Source organism: Solanum tuberosum, unplaced genomic scaffold, assembly GCF_000226075.1.
Source record: "Solanum tuberosum cultivar DM 1-3 516 R44 unplaced genomic scaffold, SolTub_3.0 scf00697, whole genome shotgun sequence".
NCBI lineage: Eukaryota > Viridiplantae > Streptophyta > Magnoliopsida > Solanales > Solanaceae > Solanum > Solanum tuberosum.
Window position 1 is genome coordinate 26,445 of NW_006239670.1, and position 12,573 is coordinate 39,017.

General features: G+C 36.0%; 1 pseudogene; it reads left to right on the top strand.

The window, feature by feature from the left end:
- The first annotated feature begins 1,249 nt into the window (after positions 1-1,249).
- LOC107059007 (receptor-like protein 12) lies at positions 1,250-8,616 on the top strand (annotated as a pseudogene).
- Positions 8,617-12,573: the final 3,957 nt, after the last annotated feature.

Sequence of the window (12,573 nt, forward strand, 5' to 3'; positions counted from 1 at the left end):
ATTTGCTTGGCATCAATACGATAATATATTATTGCTAATATTAATTTTATGTTTCTTGTTTGGAATTTTCTCTTTGAATTTTCTTTATACTTGATGTTTTAAGATATGAAGTGAAAATTTTAAAGATTCAATTTTTTCCGATGTTACAAAAATTAATAGTAATATCAATACGTTTTTTTTTTGCACTGAGAGTTAGGACTTAAAAAAAAAAAAGATCTATAGGAATGTCGGTAAAAAAAGGGTGCAGAAATAAAATTAAAAAATGTAAATGAAGAACAAACTAAAATTTGAGAAAATGGAAGAGTGAGACAAAACGTGTGACAAGGAAAGGGACCCTCAAATACACTTGTCAAAAGCAAATTGTGCCCTCATACAACTATTGTTGGTTGTACCTCAAACATCATAAAATTTTTCAATAGTAGACGCATATCCTTTTTTAATTGATCATTTTACAATTCATTAGTACACATAACTAGTCATGAATTTATCCGCGCTTTGCGCAACATAAAAAACACAAATAATTTACTAAACTCAAAAATTGATGAACGTTTATCTGCTGCGGCTGCCGCTTTCTTTATGCAGTGCTTCATTCTCTGCGAAAAACCCATATGCAGGATTCTTTTATCTGATTATAATGAGTCAAAATTATATATATTCAGGTTTATTATTTTCTTGACTTACAGTATTCCCTGGATACAAATTAATTCCCAGAGATGTGGGGAACACAAAATAGACAAATATGCCCAGCATATTTTAATTAGCCAAATAATACTTTTATTTGTCCCAATTTGTTGTTAAAAATTAAATTTGCCATTTCATGTTACATCTTTGAAAAAGAGAAAGCAGAGTAAAGGATGATAAATTGTCTTTGTTTTGGTTGTTAAGAGCGCCAAAACAAAGACTTTTCATGTTACATGTTTGACTAATACATGTGTTATTACAAGTGTTAGGACTAATATGAACTATATATAGTTTCCAGCATTCATTGACTTGAGAAAGATTAATAGTCTTTACATATTGTGTGACACATTGAATGTGAATATATAATAGACAATTCTAAAATTGGCTGAAAATGACTAGGTCACCTTCACGGAATTGATAACTCCAAAGAGACAATTAAATGTGTATGGTAAATTTCTTTGCTTAATATATATATACATACTCATCAAACTCATTGAATAGACAAACAAAGCAAAGATTTCTTGATTTCTTCTCTACCAACTTATTAATTGGTTATTTTAGTGTAGAAATGAGTTATGTAAAACTTGTATGTTTTATGCTATATCCCTTCCTCTGTCAACTTTATTTCTCCGCATCCTTACCTTATTTGTGCCCCGAAGATCATGCCCTTTTCCTTCTACGATTCAAGCACATGTTTACAATAAATCCTAATGCTTCTGCTGTTTGTGGCTTTTCACATTGTTGACACCAAATTTTGAACCTCCACAATATATATTAATCATCGAGTTTCTTAAGTTTCGAACGATTTGAAATAATTAGTTTTATAACATTCAAAATATTTTCAAGTTATCTTTAAGTAATTTTAGTCACCTTTTATAATTCTTAAGTAATATATATGTTTTATATAATTTTGTATATAATTAGTATATATTTTATAAATATTTCAAAAATCATCTCAAAAAGATTTTAATTTTAGTAGGTATTTTATTAAATTAGTTTAGTTTAAATTATGGTTTTAATTTTGAGTCATTTAAGTTTAATTGAGTTTATTATTTACTTTCATTGAAATTAAGAAGCTCGTTAGTTAATTATATTAAGTCGTCTTATTTAAATTTTAGCCAAATTCATTAGTTAAACTCAATTTGCTTAAGTTTTTTGACTTGAGTTGGTTAATTTTGCAATTCATTTGGCCAAATCTTAAAATTACAAATTCAATCCAATTCCCTACCAATTGTTTCAAACCCTTTCAGGCTATTATTGAGCCTCAATTCCAGCAAAAATCGGCCCAACTTTCCCCTTTTCCTTCAACCTTTCCAGCAGCCCACCCATTTCCTAACCCAAAATTAATTCCAACCATCCCAGCCCACTTCCAGCAACCCATACAGTAGCAAAACCGACCCAAACCCATTCCCCATCCCCTTTTCCCTTGTAATCCCACGCCAACACAACAGAAAACAGCAACATCACAGCGACAACAACGACTCCCAAACGGCAGCACACGGAAATCATCACGGAGTCAAGATGGAGACAAACGGAAAGCATTCCGCGTGGTCTTCTCGCCCAGACAGTACACTCGTACAGCAGGAGCAGCCTGCAGAATAATCCTCGCAGCCACGAGATCGCTCCACGTCGTCGCTCCAAGGACGTTGAATAGATCCCAGCCGTTCGTCTCACCCTTTCCTCTTCGGGAATGGGTTGAAATTTCAGAAAAAGGGTGTCTCCCCTGATTTGTGAAAGGATTTGAATTTTTAAATGGCCTCTTGTCCTATCCGGATTTTGGATCTCCTTCCCCCCATTTTTTCAAACGGGAATTTCCCTCCTATATATGGTCATGTATTATTCACTAAGGAGGGAGGTTCTTCTCTGTTGTAAAATTGAGGGTCAAAAGGCGTGGTTTTTTTTTAGTAGTGAACAAAAAATTCTATTTTCTTCTTAGCGTTTCTTCCTTATTGCTGAAAATTCTGACGGAATCTTCGGAGTTCTCCGGAGTCGCTGGTGAAATCTCGCTATCCTCTGTTCGTCTCACCCCCTGGTTCGCTTCCCTGGAGAAGGTAATTCCTCTTTCATGTTCTATAAAGATGTAGCCTTTATCGTTTGTGGCTTTCAAGTTTATTAAGCTATTGTTGTTTCTCTCATTGCCCACACCATTTTCGTCCGTGCAAAGTTTGAAATTGTTGGTTGATTTTCTATGTTGCTCTCACTTTGCTTACATATAATTCATAGTAGTGAATCTGCCGAAATCCTCTTTTCTCCCCAAAATCCCTCTACCTCTTGTTTTAGTCTCCTCCTGTTTTTCTCAAATGATTGCCTCATAACCTGTGGCGTGTGTATGTTTGGACCTGGTGGTGACTCATTGTAGTATAAATCTATATGTTTTGTTAAGTTTGATGGTTTTAACCACAATTTGAATCCTGTGATGTTTGCTTATTAACCAAATTATTAGCATGCAAACCCTCTCCCTTAATTCCTTGTAGTATTCAAGCTTTTCATTTTTAGTTTGTTAGTTTACTTATTTATTTATTTTTAGCTTGCTCACATCAAACATTGAGTGTTAGCTTTGATTATTTTATGTTACTACTTAGAAGCTAAATATGTAAAATTAGTAGTCATCTGGTTGGCAGTTAGTGTTTATTATGGACAGTGGTTAAATTTACTCAGGATAGTGCCTTATGCTTAATTAATTTCGCTACCTTTACATGATTTTAGTCACAGCTACACTTGTTGTTTCATATTTTTTTCTCTTTGAATTTTCATTATTTTGATTGAGGAATAGTTTAGACGCCTTATTGCAATTATTATTTTTGGGTGCTAACTCCTATCTTTATTTTTGTATCATGTCAACTTGTGTGGAGTCAAAATCGGACTCAAATATCTTCCCCTTGCATTCCTAATGAGCTGTAGAGGCTCCATTCTTCTCTATCGAGTTAGCCAAAGTAACGAAACAGGTCCTTGGAGGCAAAATGTAGGTGGAATGTGGAGATATAAGTCCCCAAAGTCCAGAAAATGAGTTGTATATACAATGTATACACTGGTATACAGGTCTAAAATATCAAAAACCAGAAATACATGTTGCAAGGGGCGAAAAGGAATGTGTACATCTGGAATATGGCCCGATATACATGAAAACGAGCCTAAATACAGCCCGTATACAGTGATATACGTAAAGATTATACACAGATTTTCCCAAAGAAAAAATAGGCTCAAAGGCCTTAGACAATTTCAGAAGGTCCAAGATGTGGGAAATTTGGGCCAAAATTTGATTATTTCCTTTCCCTCCTTTGTTATTTCATTATATTTGACTAACGATTTGATTATCTTATGATTTAACTTAATTAAATTCCTCAAGAATGGTCATTTCATTTTATTTTCGAATTAAAGAATATATATTTTATTACTTAGTTTATATTTTAATATTAGTCTTGTTGACATTTTATGAACTATTCCCCTTTAGTTCATTCCCCCTTAAGATATATAAAAAATGATAAAAATAATAATAGTAATAAAAAATAAGTTAAAATAAATGAGCTCTTTTTACTTAAGTTAAATTTTAAAGAATAATTAGTTAAAATTAATGAGTTCTTTTACTTTGTTAAACTTTCAAAATTAGTCAAAGTTGTGAGTTATTTACTTAGTTAAATCCTAAAAATAATTAGTTAAAATAAATGAATTCTTTTACTTAAGTTAAAAATTTCAAAATTAGTCAAAATACATTTTGGTTCAAATACGCCGGTCAACCGCGAGTTAGCGGACATTCCGAGGGCCTAACACCTTCTCAGAATGTACATTGAACTTCGAACCCCTTTATTTTCAATTGATTTTAATCTGTTTGAGTCTTTTGAAAACCTTTAAGTTTTTTTTCTTGATTTTTACTAAAATTAAGTGGCGACTCTATTCTTTTGGAAATTCGATTTCTCTTAAACTATAAGTTTAATCGATTTTTCGAAAACTCAGTCATTTTTCTTTTATTTATATTTTTCGAGTAAAACACACATCCAAAAACACTTTCATGGAACAAAAGCACAAATTGTTGCTCATGGGATGGATTTCATTGTGATGGGACGACACGACAAGTGATTAAGATCAACCTCACTTGTAGCCAGCTTCAAGGCAAGTTTCATTTCAACAGTAGCCTCTTTCAACTCTCCAATCTTAGAAGGCTTGATTTGTCTGGTAATGATTTCTCTGCATCCAACATTTCACCTAAATTTGGTGGATTTTCTAACTTGACGCATCTTGATTTGTCGTATTCAAGTTCTACCGGTCTAATCCCTTCTGAAATCTCCCACCTCTCTAAATTACGTGTTCTTAATATTCAGAGTTATTATCCATATGGTCTTAGATTCGGACCTCAGAATTTTGAACTACTCCTTAGGAACTGAACCCAGTTAAGAGATTTTCAACTTGACTCTATGAACATCTCTTCCACCGTTCCTCTAAATTTCTCTTCTTATTTAACAACTCTAAGGCTTCCATACACACAATTACGTGGGGGTATTGCTCGAAGGAGTTTTCCACCTTTATGACTTAGTATCTCTTGATTTAACATACAATCCCCAGCTCAGTGTTAGGTTTCCTACGACCAAATGGAATAGTAGTGCATCACTCATCAATTTATGGCTCAGTCATATGAATTTTACTGGTGAGATACCTGAATCATTTGGCTATTTAACTTCACTGTATGCCTTGGACATAAGTTTTTCTAATCTCTCAGGTCCCATTCCTAAACCTCTATCAAATCTCACCCACATAGAGACTTTGATCCTTGGTAATAACAATCTTGAAGGACCGATTTCCCATTTCTTGAGATTTGGAAAGCTCTGGAGTTATCACTTCGAAATAGCAACTTCGATGGTCAACTTGAGTGCTTATCCTTTAACAAAAGCTGGACGCAACTTGTAATCTTAGATTTTTTGTCCAATTTCCTAATTGGTCCAATTCCATCTAATATAAGCGTACTGCAAAACCTACAATGGCTCATCTTGTCATCAAACCATGTGAATGGGACTATACCATCTTGGATATTCACCCTTTCTTCACTAACTGATTTAGACTTGAGTAATAACAATTTCAGTGGGAAAATTCAGGAGTTCCAAGTCCAAAACATTGTCTTACGTTACTCTAAAACAAAATCAGCTGGAAGGTCCTATTCCAAAATCATTCCTAAACCAGCAGAGCCTAGAAGTTCTTCTCATTTTTCTAAATAATCTCAGTGGACAGATTTCTTCAACTATCTGCAATTTGAAAACACTAGCAGGGCTAGATCTTGGAAATAATAATTCGAAGGGAACGATCCCACGATGTCCGGGTGAGATGAGTGCAGTTAGAGTTTTGGATTTGAGCAACAATAATCTTAGTGGGACAACTAAAACTACTCTTAGTATTGGAAACCAACTCAGCGCCATTAAATTGCATGGGAATAAGCTAGAGGGGAAAGTCCCACGATCTTTGATCAATTGCAAGTATTTGGAAGTTCTTGATTTAAGTAACAATGAGTTGAATAATACATTTCCAAAATGGTTAGAAACTCTACCAAATTTGAAAATTGTAAGCTTGAGATCAAATCAGTTGCATGGTCACATCAAAGTTTCAAAGAACAAAAACTTGTTTGCCCAACTTCAAATTCTAGAATTTTTCATCCAATGGGTTTAATGGGAATTTACCAGCAAGTCTTTTTGAGAATTTCCAAGCCAAGAGGATAAATGATCCGAATATGAGAACCCCAGGGTATGTAGGAGATACATTTACTATTTATGAGTCTCCTCTGAGAACCCCATGGTATGTAGAAGATACATTTACTATGTATGAGTCTCCTTCGAGAACCCCAGGGTATGCAGGAGATCATTTTTCTATTTATAAGTATGTGATCACAATTAAAGCAAAGGGACAGGATCTTGATTCCGTTCGAGTTTTTCCTAAAAACATAATCATCAATCTCTCTAATAATAGATTTGAAGGTTATTGATGAGTACACAAATTGGACTCATTTAGGGCTATATTTTAATAGAAATTGTGTCCTCAAATGCTTATTTTATCTCAATATCTGATGAAAACCCTTAAGTTTCAGGTATTTGAAGTTTGAAGGAAAGCATGGACACTACGTCGCAAAAAGGAACGAAGAGGCTGAAATGAACGAAGAAATGAAAGCCTGAGGATCGTCGAGTCCACTTGGCGAGTTGCCGAAAGGTCTTACTTCGCCTTTTGTTCCAGTGTGCTGAGCCCTGAAGGAAAGGATCAAGTCGGCAGAAAAAGGGAGCAGTCGGCCTATCACCAAGAAGTTCCGCGAAGCAGAATCATGTCGCCCAATGACCCAGAGCACGACGATGTTGAAGGCTGATGCAAGATGGCGATGAACTACACCAAAGGGCGAATCGTCGAGTTGATCGGTAATTCCGACTAACGACGTCGAATGATCCGCTGTAGCACAAATCTGTGAACACTATAAATACTAGTTAGAGTTGTAGTTTTAAGAGTCGAACAATTATTATAATTTTCATATAGAATGGTACTCTTTGATATTTTTGCTCTAAGTTTGAGAGGGTTTTGAAGACTTGAAGATCCACAGGGTTTCATCTTCAAGATTTGAATTTGGGTCTCTTGGATTCTTCAATTTTGGCCTGTATCAAGACTTAAATCTTCATACCCAGTTGAATGCGAGCTCAATTTGGTATAAATTTCTATCTCTTATACATGTGTGGCTAAAAAACCCCAATTCTTGGGGTGTGATTTAGCGAATATGGGTTAAGATAATTATTGGGGTCTTGATTGCTGATAGTTTAATCATAGTTTAATTGTTATTTCGTTTAGTAGTTGTTGGATGAATTTAATGAATTTGTAGTTGCAAATATAAGTTTATTTGTGTTTTCGACTTGCTCGAGAGAGAGAATCCTAGTCTCATTCCCACACACTCAGCTTGAGAGAGTGAGTGGGTTAAGGCGTAGGCTGGTCTTCATGCGGCAAGTGGGTGTCCGAGAGGAACGCATTTGAAACGGGGTAAGTTGCTCGAGAGAGAGCTTATCCCCCTTAAAGTTTAGCCTAGTCACAATTATTCTATGAATCTTCTATACAAAGAATGTACCCAATAATCTAGATTAACCCGTATTCCCGTCACATCCCAAGGATCCCCTCTCATTTCTTAGAAATCCTTGTTTATGTTGCTATTGTTACTTACTTGTGACTAAACCCCCAATTGTTAATTGATACTCTTGTGCCTCCCTTTAATATACAATATTTTTAATCGTTAATGTCTTTAGCTACGATTAGTTAGAACTAAATTTTATTTTTCTATTAATTCTCAAAACCACTCCCTTGGGAACGATCCCAACCCTTGGTTGGGTTACTAAACTATTGTACGATCGTAGATACTTGCATCGAAAGTTATGTCTTGAATACACAAACATCAGTTATATTCCAAGTATTGTTGGAGATCTCGTTGGACTTCATACGTTGAACTTATCTCATAATCTCTTAGAAGGTCATATACCAGCATCACTGCAACATTTATCTGTACTTGAATCGTTGGATCTCTTATCTAACAAAATCGGAGGAGGAATTTCACAACAACTTGCATCCCTCACATTTCTTGCAGTCTTAAACCTTTCTCATAATCATCTTGTTAGATGCATCCCAAAGAAAAACAATTTGATACATTTGAGAGGAGTTCATACCAGGGAAATGATGGATTACGTGAATTTCCACTTCCAAAAGATTGTGGTGGTGATGATGGGGTATCACAAAGGACAACTCCAGTTGAGCTAAATCAAGGAGAAGGCGAAGATTCAACAATGATCAGTTGGTAGGCAGTTCTCATGGGTTACGGTACTATCCTTAATATACATAATGTTGGCAACCCAATATCCAACTTAGTTTTCAAGGACGGTTGAAGAATTAGAGCACAACATTATTACGAGAGTGCAAAAGCACAAGAAAAAAAAATAGTGTGTAATCTCCAGGTATTTAACTTGATCATCAAAAGATTTTAAAAAAAAATCAATGTATATGTTCTACCTCCTTCATCCTTAAGCTCTTAACTTAATCAAATTCTTCATTTTTGAAAATTGCAGGATTCAAGTCTAATATGCTGGTTGGTGATGCTAATAAATAATATTATGTTGGTAATGTTTCTCAAGTGTTCATTACCATATGAATAAAAGCAGAGTTTTCGTTTATTACATATTCGACTGCAAAGTTCAGTTAATGAATTTATAAATTTATCTTGCCTTTTTCTTAATTACATTAAGTAATATCAATAACTAAACTGAAAAGTGCTAACGCTCCCAGATATTTTGATGATCTCCTCACAAGTGCAGGGGCCTGGTACTCTGTAGAGTATGCTCGTCCAGTGTCATATGTTGTACAACTGTAAAAGCTGTCTGCGTCAGAAAGTTGGTGAAGTCGCAGTGTACTTCACCAATCAGAAGCGACGAAGTTGTTTGTACAATGGATAATAACTCTTCATGACTGATATATTCCAAAACACAAACAACAAATTATTCATTCATTCAAAGTGAGATATTTCAAGCTTTAAACAATAGGGACCTGATCGATTGCTTCAAGTGCTTCCTGTACCAGCTGTTACTTTATTTGCTTGTAATCGTGCTTATATTGTAGGAATCATTTCACTTTGTTAGAAACGTTTCAAGCTTGTGTGAATCATTGTAAGAACTTAAGTTGTGAGTAACTTAGTGTCTTACATCAAAGTCTATATTAATCTGTTAGGATTAGTATAGTGGGCAGTGTTGTATTTGCTTAGGCTCGTCTAACTGATAGGAGGTATTGCTTAGTGTGGAGATTAGTAGGTTAATCTCATTTTGTAAACTGGTTTTTACTTTTGCTTGAGAAAACTAGTAAAAGCAGTTTGAAAATTCCTGTGAGATAGGTCGTGGTTTTACTCCCTTGAGCAAGGAGGTTTCCACGTAAAGTTGTGTGTGCAATCTTTACTTTCAGCATTCAGTTTGCTTTCTGTTATTGTAACTGTGCTAAGGACCTGGTCCCATCTAGACTAGTAGACGCATACATTTCAACAAGTGGTATCAGAGTTTGACTTTTCAGCTTGGTTAACACCAAGAAAAGAAAAGATCATGAAGGAATGACAACTCCACCCAATATGGAAGAAGGTCAGTCATCTACCAGACCACCCTTCTTTAATGGACATTACTATGGGTGGTGGAAGAATCGCATGCATGATTACTTCAATGCTAAAGACATTGAGTTGTGGGACGTGATTCTTGACGGACTATGCATTCCTACGAAGGAAGTGAAATATGGAGAGCTCACTACAACAGTTGTCAAATCTAGAAAAGAGTACAATGAAGCAGATATGAAGAAGATAGAGAAGAATTATAAGGCGAAGAAGATTCTAGTATGTGGAATCAAATCAGACGAATACAACCGAATCTCAGCCTGTGAGATGGCCAATGAGATATGGGACTGTCTTCAAACTGCTCCTGAGGGAGCTACACAAGTGAATGAGTTGAAGGTAGATATGCTTACGACTCAGTACGAGAATTTTTGTATGAAGGAAGGTGAAACCATCTTCGAGATGAACTCAAGATTCACTGCTATAACCAACGAGCTGTGATGTCTTGGTGAACCTATTCCTTTGAGAAAATAGGTTCGAAAGATTCTCAAAGTGCTTCCCAAGTCTTGGGAAAGCAAGGTGAATGTTATAACTAAAGCAACAGATTTGAAGACACTTGCCATGGATGAACTGATTGGCAATCTTCAAACCTATGAACTCAACAAGCAACAGGGAACGACTATGAAGGAAGGAAAGAAGGAGAAATCCATCACTTTGAAAACTTCTCAAAATGATGTGACTGAGGAGGAGGATGAAATGGCCTATGTCACAAAAAGGTTTCAGAAGATCATCAAGAAGCATAAAGCTTCGACTAGCAGAGCTACAAATTCAAATGATCTTTCTCACAAATGTGGCAAACTTGGTCACTTTATGAGGGATTTCCCCAGTCAGAAGCAGGAAACTGAGGATTTAAGACCTTGCAGAAGAGACCAGGTCTCAGACTATGCTAAGAGGAAAGCTCATGCTGATCAACTGGTGAAGAAAGCTCTGGCACTGTGGGGTAACGCATCAAGTGAGTCTGAAGAAGAGTTGGAGAGTCTGGAGGATATCTCAATGATGGCTGAAGAAGATGATGAGACGGTCTACAACTCTATTTTTGCTCTAATGGCAAAATTTGACGATGAAGAGGATCTAAATGAGGTAACTCTTCTTGATCTCAAAAATGATCTAGATACTCTTCCTATCAATAGATTGAGAAAACTTGTTGCTCTATTGATTGACTCTGTTGATGAACTAACCTCTAAAAACCTGATGACAAATGAAATATTGAGTGTGTGAGGATGAAAACTCATCTCTTAACTCTCAAACGTCTGAACTAAGTGTCAGGATAGGTATCCTTGAGATTGAGAGTCTGGAACCCAATGAGGGACCTGGTACCTCTAAGGGTGGGAAGCGAATACTCAGTAACTTTGAGGTTGAAATAGAAGAGAAACTTAAGGCCTCTGAGTCTAAGTTAACTGCCTCTCTAGAAAGAAATTATCAACTAATGAAGGACTTAAGTAAGATCAAAGAAGAATTGAACCACTCTCTCAAGTGGACTGACTCTTCTAAGATCCTCACTAACTTAGCAAGCCAACAATTCAATAGCAGGAAAGGATGAGGTTGTAGAAAGATAGAGCCTCCTTACAATTCATATAGTAAATATGTGTCTGTCTCAGACAACCTTCGGTGTACCCACTGTGGCAAAAATGTCATCTGAAAGAGAAGTGTGAGAAGCTGATGAGAGTAAAAGAAAGTCAGGAGAAATTTCTTAAGTCAAGAAAAGTTGTTGAGAAAAAGAAAAGGGTACCTGGTCCTGTTTACCATTTTAGTAAGAATACTTTACCCCCATGGATAGGAAGGTTTCTCATTAAGCCTTTTGACAATTTTTGGGAACTCCATCTGAAGTGGGTTCCTAAGTCTAATAAGTGATTCTTGTGCAGAAGAGAGGGATCAATCAGTGCTGGTACATGGATAGTGGATGCTCAAGGCATGTGACTGGAAACACTCTAAACTTCCTCTCTTTGGAAGCACACCAAGGTGGTGGTGTGTCATTTGGCGGTGGAAAGAAAGGTTTTATCATTGGTATTGGCAAGATAGGAAGAAAAGCAGATCACTCCATAGACAGGGTACACTATGTGGATGGTCTGAAGTTCAATCTCTTAAGTGTATCTCAAATTTGTGACAAGGGAAATGAAGTCAAATTCATGTATGATGGATGTGTTGTTACAAACTGTGCAACCAAGAAAATTGTGATGCCTGCAAAAAGAGTCAAGAATATGTACATTGTTGACCTTGATTCTATTGAAGGGGACAACCTTTCATGCCTAAGTGCTCAAGCTGACGATGCAAATCTTTGGCATCGACGACTAGGTCATGCAAGTTCCTCTTTACTAAACAAAATTGTTGCAAGGGACCTGGTCCGCGGATTACCAAAGCTGAAATTTTTAAATAATAAAGTCTGTGATGCCTGTGCAAGAGGGAAACAAACACGATCATCCTTTAAGGCTAAGAAGGGAGTGAGCACAACCAGACCTTTGGAGCTTCTCCACATGGATCTATGTGGACCTGTCAGAATTCAAAGCAGAGGAGGTAAGAAGTATATTCTTGTAGTTGTTGATGACTTCTCCAGGTACACCTGAAATATGTTTCTGCGGAAAAAGGATGAGACTGCTGGAATTCTGATTACTGATATACCGTGAGTTTACGGTATTTCTAATACATTTCACTTAAAAGTTGTGTGTGTCTAGGGCCTTTTTATATTGGTTTTTATGTGTTTTATCATGTTTTGCACGAAAGATGTTCAGGCGCGGAAGTTTAGAGATAGCTGAAGGAAA